Raw genomic sequence first — 11,827 nt, 5'->3', positions numbered from 1 at the left:
CCTCCAGACTGCTTTCCAAAGTGGTTGTATAAGTGTACATTCCCACCAGCAGTGTAATAGGGTTCCTTTTTCTCCGCATTCCCTCCAGCATTTGTCGTTGGCTGACTTGAGGATGTGGGACATTCTGACTGGGGTAAGACGGTATCTCAGGATTGTCTTTATTTGCATTTCCTTCACAACCAGGAATAGTGAACATTTCCTCATGTGTTTCTTTGCCATTTTTATCTCTTCATCTGAGAAGTCTCTCTTTAGTTCCCTTGCCCATTTAGTAATTGGTTTGTTAGGTTTGTTAGGTTTGAGTTCCCTGTATATACTGGATACTAACCCTTTGTTTGATATATTGTTGGTAAATATTTTTTTCCCAATTAGTTGGTTGTCTTTCTAGCTTGGTTGCTATAGCTTTAGCTGTGCAGAAGCTTTTTATTTTAAAGTAGTCCCATTTGTCAAGTCTCTCTCCAATTTGTTGTGACCCTGGGACTCTGTTCAGGAAGTTCCTTCCTGTGCCTATAAGTTCAAGTGTCTCTCTTAGTCTGTCCTGCAGTAGTTTCAGAGATTCAGGTTTAATGTGAAGGTCTTTAATCCATTTTGAGTTGATGTTGGTGCATGGTGATAGGCTGGGGTACACTTTTACTCTTCTGCATGTGGCCGCCCAGTTTTCCCAGCACCAGCGGTTGAAGAGGCTGTGTTTCTTCCATTGTATGTCTTTAGCTACTTTGTTAAATATCAGCTGACTGTAGGCCTGTGGATTTATTTCTGGATCTTCTATTCTATTCCATTGGTCTGTTTTTGTGCCAGTACCATGCTGTCTTTGTTATTATGGCTCTATAGTAGAGTTTGAAGTTCAGCATGGATATCCCTCCCATGTTGTCTTTATTCCGTAGAATTGTTTTGGCTATTCTAGGTCTTTTGTTGTTCCATATGAATTTTTGGACTGTTTTCTGTATTTCAGAAATGTACATCATTGGGATTTTAATAGGAATTGCATTGAATTTGTATATTAATTTTGGCAGTGTTGCTATTTTCACTATATTAAGTCTGCCTATCCAAAAGCATGGGAGATCTTTCCATTTTCTAGTGTCTTCTGTAATTTTTCTTTAACTTTTTGTAGTTTTCATTAGTTTTTTTTTACATCTTTAATCCCAAATATTTTATTTTTGGGGAGGTTATTGTGAATGGGGTTGCTTCCTTTATTTCCCTCTCTGCTTGTACATTGTCAGTGCACAGGAAGGCGACTGATTTTTGTGGGTTGATTTTGTATCCTGCTACTTTGCTGAAGTGATTTATGATTTCTAAGAGTTTGGGGATGGAGTTTTTGGGATCGTGAAGGTATAGTATCATGTCGTCTGCAAAAAGGGATAGTTTAACTTCTTTCCCTATGCAGATCCCTTTAATGTCTTTTTCTTGTCTTATTGCCCTGGCTAAGGGTTCCAGGCCTATATTGAAGAGGAGTGGAGACAGTGGGCATCCTTGCTTTGTTCCTGATTTTAGGAGAATTGGTTGTAGCTTTTCCCCATTAGGTATAATATTGGCTATTGTTCTGTCATAAATGGCTTTTATTGTTTTAAGAAATGTTCCTTCTATTCCTATTTTATCTAGAGCTTTTAGCATGAATGAATGTTGAATTTTTTCAAAGTCCTTTTCTGCATCTCTGGAGATAATCATGTGATTCTTGATCTTGGCTCTGTTGATGTGTTGGATTATATTTATTGACTTACGAATGTTAAACCATCCCTGAATCTCTGGGATGAAGCCTACCTGGTCGTAGTGTATGATTTTTTAAAATGTGTTTCTGGATTCTGTTAGCTAGAATTTTGTTAATGATCTTTGCATCTGTGTTCATCAAAGAAATTGGCCTGTAATTCCCTTTTTTGGTTGGGTCTTTGCCTGGTTTGAGGATGAGTGTGATATTGGCATCGTAGAATGAGTTTGGGATAGCTCCCTCCTCTGTTTCTCTGAAGAGCTTGAGGAGTATGGATATTAGTTCTTCTTTAAAGGTCTTATAGAATTCTGTTGTGAATCCATCTGGTCCTGGGCTTTTCTTTGTTGAAAGACTTCTGATTGCTTTCTGTTTCTCATTGTAGGATATTGGCTTATTTAATTGATTTACTTCTTTGCTCAGTTTGGGCAACTTGTATTTCTCTAAAAATGCATCCATTTCTGCCAGGTTTTCTTTCTTTAGAGTGTATAACTTTTGAAAGTAGTCCGTTAAAATTGTTTGGATATCTTGGGTTCATGTTGTGATTTTTCCTGTGGCATCCCTAATCTTGTTAATATGGGTTTCCTCTCTTCTTTTTTAAATTAATCTTGCAAATGGTCCATCAATTTTATTTATTTTTTCAAAGAACCAGCTTTTTGTTTTGTTAATTTTGGCTATGAATCTCCTATTTTCATTTCATTGAACTCTGCTCTTAGTTGGTTATCTGGCTCCATCTAGTAACTTTAGGTTCCATATTTTCATGTTTTTCTAGCTGTTTTAATTGCAACATGAGATTATTTACTTAGTCTGTCTCTATTTTCTTGATGTGGGCACTGAGGGCAATAAATTTGCCCCTCAGAACTGCTTTTGCTGTGTCCCACAAGTTTCTTTGTGATGTGTTTTCATTTTCATTGAGTTGTAGGAATTTTTAAATTTCTTCTTTAATCTCTTCTGTTACCCAGGTGTTGCTTAGAAGTGTGCTGTTTAATTTCCATGTATTTGAGTAATTTCTGCAGTATGCTTTATTATTGAGAACTAGCTTGATTCCACTGTGGTCAGATAGGATACAGGGGATAATGTCAATCCCCTTGTATTTGCTTAAGTTCCTTGCATGAGCTATGATTTGGTCTATTTTGGAGAAAGTTCCATGAGCTGCTGGGAAGAATGTGTACTGTGTTGTTTTAGGGTGAAATACTCGGTAGATGTCAGTTAATTCCGCTTGAAGTATGGCCTCACTTAATTCGGTAGCTTCTTTGCCAATCCTCTGGTTGGTAGACCTGTCCTTTGGTGAGAGTGGCGTGTTAAAGTCTCCTAGGATTATCGTATTGGGATCTATTTTATTCTGTAAGTTTGAGAGTATTTACTTAACATATTTGGGTGCACCAATGTTTGGGGAATATAAGTTGATGATGGTAATATCCTCCTCTTGGATTGTTCCCTGTATTAATATGTAGTGTCCATCCTTGACTTTTTGTATTGGTTTTAATGAAAAGTTTATTTTGTCAGATATCAGGATTGCTACACTTGCTTTCTTATTGGGGGCATTTGATTGGTAGATCCTTTTCCAACCCTTCACTTTGAGTTTGTTTGTATGTTTGGCTGAGAGGTGGGTCTCCAGAAGGCAACATATGGATGGGTCATGTTTTCTGATCCAATCTGCAGTTCTTTTTCTTTTGATTGGTGAATTAAGACCGCTAATATTAAGAGATAGTATGGAGAGATGCATTGTGATCCCTGTCATTCCCTGTTTTCCTAAGTTTTTCTTCTTTCCTTTCCTCCTGTGCTTGCTCAGTTAGACTTCTATTAATGCCTGTCTGGGTGCAGGTCCCTGTTACTGGTTGCTTTCTTCAGGTTGTGTTCCCCCTCTTAGTATTCTTTGTAATGCTGGCTTAATGTTTATGTGTTCATTTAGTTTTTCTTTGCTATTAAAAATTTTCAGTTCTCCATCAAATGTGAATGCTAGCTTTGCTGGTTATATCAGTCTGGGTTGGCAGTTATTGGCTCTCAGGGCTCATATGGTACTTTCCTAGGCCTTTCTTGCATTCAGTGTTTGTGTGGAGAGATCTGTAGTGATTCTAATATTTTTCCTATTGTAGTATAGCTCCTTCTTCATTTTTGCTGCATGCAAGATTATTTCCTTATCATTCAGATCTATCATTTATACTATAATGTGTCTAGAAGTGTTTCTTCTGTGATCCTGCTTGTTAGGTGTTCTATATGCTTCTGTTATGTAGGTAAGATGTTCTTTTTTGAGATGGGGAAAATTTTCACCGATTATCTTGTTGAATAGGTGTTGCATTCCCTTGCTTTGATATTCCTCACCTTTGTCCACTCCAATTATACAAAGGTTAAATTTCTTGGCACTATCCACTTGCTCTTGAATTTCCCTTTGGCATAATTTAAGTGATTTTTCCATTTTTTGGTCTAGTTGGTGTATTCTGTCTTCTGTATCTGACACTCTACATTCCATTTCGTTCACTCTGTTAACTATGGCTTCCATTGTGGTTTGCATGGAGGAAATGGACTCATTTCTGGATTCGATGTTGGTTCTCAAAGTACTAGTCTCACCTCTTAGTGAGGTGTGTACTGCCTCTATTTTTGCACTAATCTCACCTCTTAGTGAGGTATATGCTGCCTCTATTTTTGCATGCATCTCTTGTTTGATATCCTGCATCTCTTTCGATATTTCTTGTGTTCTTTCTATTTCTGGTCTATTTCTCACTTTATTTCTTGAGTCATTGCCTCCAGCATCTCTTGGATGTAGCTTTTGTCTTCTATTCCTGCTTTGCTCCCACTGGGGCTCTCCTCTGGGTAGCTGCTGGCTTTTGGGGATAGCTTGCTATCCTGGGTGTTGATAAACCTTATAATTTTTCTCTGTGATTTTCGAATGGGGATTCAGGGATTATTGGAGACTAATCTGAAATTTTGTTTTGGTCAATAGGTGTCTGTCTTTGCTTGGTTGCTGTTTCTGTGCTGGTAGAGAGAGTCTGTAACTGATCTCAGTTCTGTTGGGGGCCGACCTCCAGCTGCTGGTCTGACCCATATAGGGTTCTTGGCTCTCTGCTGTAGATCACTGGCAGTTCCCACCTTTAGAAGGGTTGAGCAGCCTAGACTGCTCCTGTTTGCTCCTACAGGTGCTCTTGGTGAGATTGGATGTGCTGGATGCACTCTCCCAGATGCTGGAGTCTGCTATGGGGTCCTGATGTTTGTTTTGGGGGGGGCAGTTGTGGGCTTGAACTCTGGGCTTGGGCGCTGTCCTTCAGCTCTTCAGCTCAAGGCTGACACCCTACCATTTGAGCCACAGCACCACTTCTGGCCCTTTCTGCTTATGTGGTGCTGAGGAATCAGATCCAGGGCCTCATGAACCCAAGACAAGTACTCTACTGCTGAGCCACCTTACCAGCCTGAGCTCCTGACTATTATCAGGTGCTGGCGGCCTGTGTTGTCCAATTCCCAGCCTGGAATATATGGGTCAGGTTCTGGTGGGGTTTGGGCTTCTCTTGTCCTGAACCCCCAGGTCTTTTGCTGTCACAGGTGTGATTCCCAGGGGGTACAGCTCCCTGTTTCCCCCCCTCTGCTGAGGCGTATACTCACCTTCTGACTTCAGTTGGGAGGAGTTGGTTGTGTTGATCAGGCACTGGATCCCCATGCCTGGTCCTGGCCCCCGGCCTGGGGCAAGCCGATTGGACCTGTGCTGTTGTGTGTCCCACCTGGGTCACGCAGCCTGGAGTACACAGTTAAAATTTCTTCTACTGTTGGCTATTTTGACCCAGGGGTGCTGTTCCTGGCTTGGGCATTTAAGCTCCCTTCCAGGAGCACTCTTGCTCTAGCCTGGCCAGCTGGGTGTGGTCCACGGGCTGGTGGAGCTCTTGAACAGTTCCCAGTTTTAGTGGGTCCTGTGGTCCAGGTGTTGGGATAGGGGGTCTGGGTCAGGGTCTGGGGATTCCCACCAGCTCTGGTCTCCCTTGAGGGATACACTGTCCCCTGCGGGGACTCACCCTGGAGCTAGTTGTTGTTTCTGTGTGATGTAGGCCGTTGGTTGCCATTGCAATCAGAGTTCAGTTGAAGTGGTTGTGGGCTGGGCTGGGTGGTGGCGGCTTTGCGTGTTTCTCTTCTGTCTCTGCCTTAGTTGATGCTGTTTGGGTAGCATTGCACGATGGGCCTCTGGCCTCTTCCTGAGGGGTGGGGGAGGGGCCTCCATGCAGGTTCTGAGCACTGGGGTTTGTCTCTGTTTGCCAGGCAGGCTTCAAACCACAATCCCCAGATCTCAGCCTTTTGAATAGCTAGGATTATAGATGGATGCCACCAGTGCCCTGCTTTCAGTTTCTGCTTCAGAAAAAAGTTGAGGATGCCAGACATGTGACTTACATGCAGAGGAAAGAGATAACAGATTCAGGACTTTGCTGGTTGCTTTAGCAAGTAGCCATATGATTTTTAACTTCCTCAGAACCAGCTTTAATTAGAGCATGCCCAGTGTGGCTGACAAGAGGCTTCCCACCATGTGTGTCCTAGAGATTCAGGTTTTCAATATGGTAAGAGCTTCCCCATGCTCCCAGTACAATGCTAACCCTTTTGTTTCCTCGATTTTCTATAACAGTGAGCAGGTGGCAAGTTAGGGAATCTGCAGGCTGCAGAGAGAAGTTTGTACATTTTTTTCTCAGCAAGGAGCCTCTTTTTGTTTTTGTTTTTTGAAACTGAAAGTTAACCACAATAGGCAAATTAACTTGCTTCAAAGTCTCTCTCCTCTCTACCAGCCAGCCCATGAATACCTTTTTGCATCTTAGAGAATGCACAATCTGGATGCCAGCTTGCTGACTTGAGCTTCAGCCAAGCAATCCTAGACACTACCAGCCTGCACAGACCCCTAGCAGCTGGTTCCAGTCAGCACCCTGAGAAGAAGCAGTGGGACATAAAGGGTGGGAGAGAAGGAGGCAGACTTAGTGGTATGTGGTACAGGCCTTGAGGGGTCTCTGGGGTATCTAGCTGCCACTTGATTGTCATGAGTCCCAAAGACCTCTTCCAAATGCAAACCAGAAGTACTGACTTGGTGCTTTTAGAAACTGAGGATGGAAAAAGACAGAATCCATAAAGTATTAACCGAATTCTGAAAGCATTCTGAATGGTGCCTGCACCAAATAGGCAATATTTCCATGTTTGTAATGATTATTTTTAACTCTATGGATTGGAAAATTCACAGAATCTACACCTTTTATAACTGTTCACTTGCCTATTCATTGTCTTCTGAGTTTTGATTTACTACTTCAGCCTGTCGTACTATTTTGAATTCACCTATTTATAGAATGTACTTGACAATTTAGAATCTTAGTGTTAACCTACACATTAAAAAATAGTACCATAAAATTTCTATGTCTTTATTTTGGTAGTTTTCTCTTTCTTTATCACTGTTATTTATGAATTTTCTATCTTACTTATATGACAAAAAGTAACTTGGAACACAAACATAATTATAATTGAACCAACAGAGAGGAGCTGATGTTGGAAATCTGTACCTGAATTTATTTTTTTATGTTTTTATTATGGGGCCTGGACTCTGTCCCTGAGCTTTTTCACTCAAGGCTAGCAATCTACTACTTTAAGCCATAGTGCCACTTCCAATTCTCTGGTGGTCAATTGAAGATAAGAGTCACACAGACTTTCCTGCCCTGCCTGGCTTTGAACTATAATCCTCAGATCTGAGCTACCTGAGTAGCTAGGATTGCAGGCATGAACCACCAGTTCCTGGCTGAAATTTTCTCTAACATTATTTCATTTCTTCTTTTGCAACAACACAATGAGGAAGGGATTATTTCAGACAGAGAAGCTAAGTCTCAAGGAGATATTCTAGATGCTGAAATGCCATGATTTAGATACCAATGTGTCTTCTTCCCATAAAGGTGATGTCCAGAGAGATTAGAATTACATGAATCAGGTAATGAGTACATTTCCTTTCATACAGTGTCTTCTCTTCCCTCACTCTCTTTCCAGTCTCTCCCACCAATCTCCACCCATGCATTGTACAATTCACTTTTGTCAGTGTCCAGAGAGCTCTATTGCTGCACCCCTCAAGTTTTGTGCCCCCCCAAGATATACACATGAATATACTATACATAAAAAAAAGAAGATAGGATTTTTGCAATTATTGATAACAGTCCCCAAAAAGTATTAGGAGTGCTCAAGATTGCTTGACTCCCTAGTTCTCAGGCTAACACTCCCATTTCAGCCTGGTTCTTCACAAGGAATGAAAGAGTGTAGGCTGGCTTGCAGTGGAAGCCCAGAAGGAGAGAGCAATATTGAGTCAATAGCCATCAGGCTCTGTTAAGAGTTCTAGATATAAGTGGCGCTGTGGCTCAAGGGGTAGAGTGCTCACCTTGAGCTGCAGAGCTGAGAGACAGCGCCTAAGTCCAGAGTTCAAGCCCCATGACCAACCAAAAAAAAAAAAAAAGAGTTCTAGATATGAGCCGGAGCCACTGGGGCTGTGAGCAGACATGGGGCTAGGCACACTGCTGGGGTGGGAACTTAGCCTGAGAAGTCAGAAGACAATGATATTTAAACTGAGATCAGGAGAATGACTATGCAGGGCATTATGCTAAACAATTTGGATTTCAAATAGTGTAGTTCCCATTGCAAGTGAGTAATATTTTTTTATCTCTATTCTATTAATGAGGAAGGTGGTAAACAAAGAAAATAATCTTGACCAAGGTCATACAGTAGAGAAGTGGCCCAGATAGATTTGAGTCTCTCGGTTCTGACTAGGAAGTTTTGATCAAGGAGAAGAGAATCCTGGTGGTGGTAGAGGATGAGGTGTGGGAGAACTGGAGGAATATTGCCAAATTACCATTTCCTCTTATTAATCTTCTTCTTAAGGACTGCCATGGATCACAGCCTGTGACTGACATTGCTCTGTGTGTAGAGTGTGAGCTGTGCACCCCCTTGTGGCTATTAGACCTTCAAGGTCATGAGACTAATGCAGGCTGTGGAAAATCATATGAGTGGTGAGAAAATAACAGCTGTACAAGAGATGTTGTAGGTTCCCAGTTTTCACAGGCACACACATTGAAACAATATCCGAAGCATTCGTATTGTTTATAGTTGGTGCTGAGAGGAAATAGTAACCTTTCTTTTTCTATGTGGTTTATTGCTGTTGCATCCTCCATGATTTCCCTTGATATTGCTTCTATAACTAAACAAAGGCTCTATTTGTGTGTATATATTTTGTGTGTGTGTGTGTGTGTGTGTGTGTGTGTGTGTGTGTATGTGTGTGTGCTGGTATTGGGGCCAAGACTTTCTTCCTTAGCTTTTTCACTCAAGGCTGGTGCTTTACCACTTGAACCACGCTTCTACTTCTGGCCCTTTGCTGGTTAATTGGAGGTGAGTTTCATGGACTTTACTTCCCAGGCTGACTTTGACTGTGATTCTCAAATCTCAGACTTTTGAGTATAGCATTACAGGTATGAGCCCCTGGTACCCAGCCAAATGTCTCTTTTAAAGCAGTTTCTTCATCTTTCAGGTTAATAGCAAACACTGAAACTTGGCTTTGGTCAAGAAAAAAAGTTATTTTGCAATGTAACTTCAGAACCTGCTTTCATCTGGCCGACCCTGGACTCCTGGTAGATAGAAGATCAAGGACTAACTTCTACTTTGTCTTGTCAGGAAAAGTTTATTCATCACTCAGTAAGTGCTTTTCACATCTACATGCCAAGCATAATGGGAGTATAAAAATACATGGAACACAGAGACTGACAGGAAAAATGATCCCTTCTCCTTGGGCTTCAGTCTTCTTTTTGATTCAACAGTGTGAATTTTTCTGTACTTAAGTTCTGTTCCTCTTCTTAAGTACACAAAGTTGGTTTCCAGGCTGCCACTAAGGATGAGATGTTCTCTAGTGTGTTTGTTGGTAACTTATCAATAGCAGTTTAGAAGCTATAGACTTGCATGCATTGTTTACATCTGGCCACTGTACTGACTATGTTATTGGTATTTCAGATTACTCTTGTTGGTTCCAAGGTATGCAGTCTTACAGAAAGAATTTTAAGATGGCAGTTGTGTTTCTTATTGAAGAGATTGGTCCACAATGGGTGTTCCCCACTGGTTTGATCACCTCTCCATCTGCTTTTTGTGTATGTGTATGTTTAACAGTACTGAGGCTTGAACTTAGGGCCTGGGTGCTGTCCCTTAGCTTTTTTGCTCAAGGTTGGCACTCTACTACTTGAGCCACACTACTTCCAACTTTTTGTTGGTAATTGGAATTAAACTTTCCAATCCTATAATTCTCAGGTCTCAGCAATAAACCCCAGTGCCTAGCTTTCCATCTTCCTTCTGATGAAATTTCTGCCAGGAGGAGGCACCAACAGATAAGAAGGCAGGAGAGAAGGCAGACTACTGCCCCCTTCTTTGCCGTACCCCTCTCCCTCTCCAGACATATGTCTTTTGAGTCCTACATGTGTGTGCACATGTGCGCGCATGCATTCAATGTTATGGCTTTATCACAGCTGGCCTTGGCCCTTGACAACTAGGATTCTCTTTTGTCTTCAAGTCTGGAGGAAATGTATCCTGTCCCATATTGAGCTCTCCCTACACCTCTGGAACATTGTAATCCTTGGCAAATGCTTCAGTAACCCCTAGGACTCTGGCTGGCCTCTACCTCCTGTACACACAGGACAGCAGGTGCTCTTACTTTAATGAAACTGATTTTAAGTGCTACAAAGCTTTAAAGTGATTGCTTTTGTTGATATTTTGTTAACCCTACTATAAAAATATTTCTGCATGATTTCCACTTAAATTTTAAATGCTCTTGGGGGCTTGAATTGTCTGGAATCACATCTAGACGTATCTACCAGAATGCTTACAATCTAGTCACTACACAATGCTTAAAAAGGGGGAGGGGGAAACCTCTGTGGAGGCAGGTGGTAGTGGCTAACACTGGTGTAATCACAGCTATTCAGGATGTTGAGACCTGAGAACCAAAGTTTGAAGTCAGCTTGGGCAGACAAATCCTAGATAGTACCTCTAACCAAACCAGTAAAAAGCTGGAAATGGAGCTGTGGTGGCTCAAGTGGTAGAGCACCAGCCTTGTACAAAAAAAGCTTGAGAGCATGAGGTCCTGAGTTCAAGCACCAGTATGGCACACTCATACAAGTCTTTGAGGCATGTGTATGAAAGGACAGAAACTTGTGCCTTCTAATGTAACAGTACTAAAAGGTTCTCACTTGGAACTAATTTATAAAATATCTAGTTTTAAAGATTTGCTTCTGGAAAGGGTATTTTTTCTTGGACTAATTGAAACAAGTCTTTGCAAGACATTCATGTAATAGTTGTTAGCAAAATCAAGTGTCACTGTATGAAGGTAGACAGAAGACAAAGCACATCTGCAGTGTGAGGAAGACCATGTTTGGTGATTATCTGGGTTGCTTTTGCAGAATCAGTCCATACATAGTATTTAAATAGCTTACAAATTGAGTCCTGCATCTAGTGGACAAAAGTGCTGCTGAAAGCAGGCAGAAGTTTTGCCCCTTTACTCAGAAACCTTGACTTATTAGATTTTCTAAGATTTGGATGACTGTACTTTCACTCATGTTTATGATGTAGGCTGTATTTCAGGTACAAAGACCTGCCTCAAAAAAAAAAAAAAAAGAAAAAGAAAAACTTGATAAAATCTGTTTTTTGTATTTTTGAAATATACAATAAAAGTATTTCCTGACTTCCAAATTTGATGTTGCAATTATAGAAAGCTGTTTTCAGTCTACCCCTTTTAGGAAATTAGGAATTGAACTTTAGTTTCCTCAGTATCAGTGCTCTGATGACAGGCACCATGTTTCATATGTGATACTCTGTGGTGCATGTCTAGTAAGAGGGTCTGAGAGAGTGCTATATATAGTCCATTGGCTTGAGGCACACATCTGTACCTATGCCTGTAGTATCATCTGACCCAGGCCCCTCAGCAACAGGCCAGAGTAGTAGAAATGCCCCTTCCCAGTTAATGTTACCTGCAGGTTCCATTGCAAGGACACTTACTGAAAAATGTCCTCAACCCATAACAATAAAAGAAACACTGATCTGTGAATCCATTAATGAACTAGCAGCAAGACTAATAGGTTGGCCATGCATCTAATTTCATTTCCTAAGCCTCAGTGA

Source organism: Dipodomys ordii, unplaced genomic scaffold (assembly GCF_000151885.1).
Source record: "Dipodomys ordii isolate 6190 unplaced genomic scaffold, Dord_2.0 Scaffold32, whole genome shotgun sequence".
NCBI lineage: Eukaryota > Metazoa > Chordata > Mammalia > Rodentia > Heteromyidae > Dipodomys > Dipodomys ordii.
Note: the sequence above shows the minus strand (reverse complement) of the source record.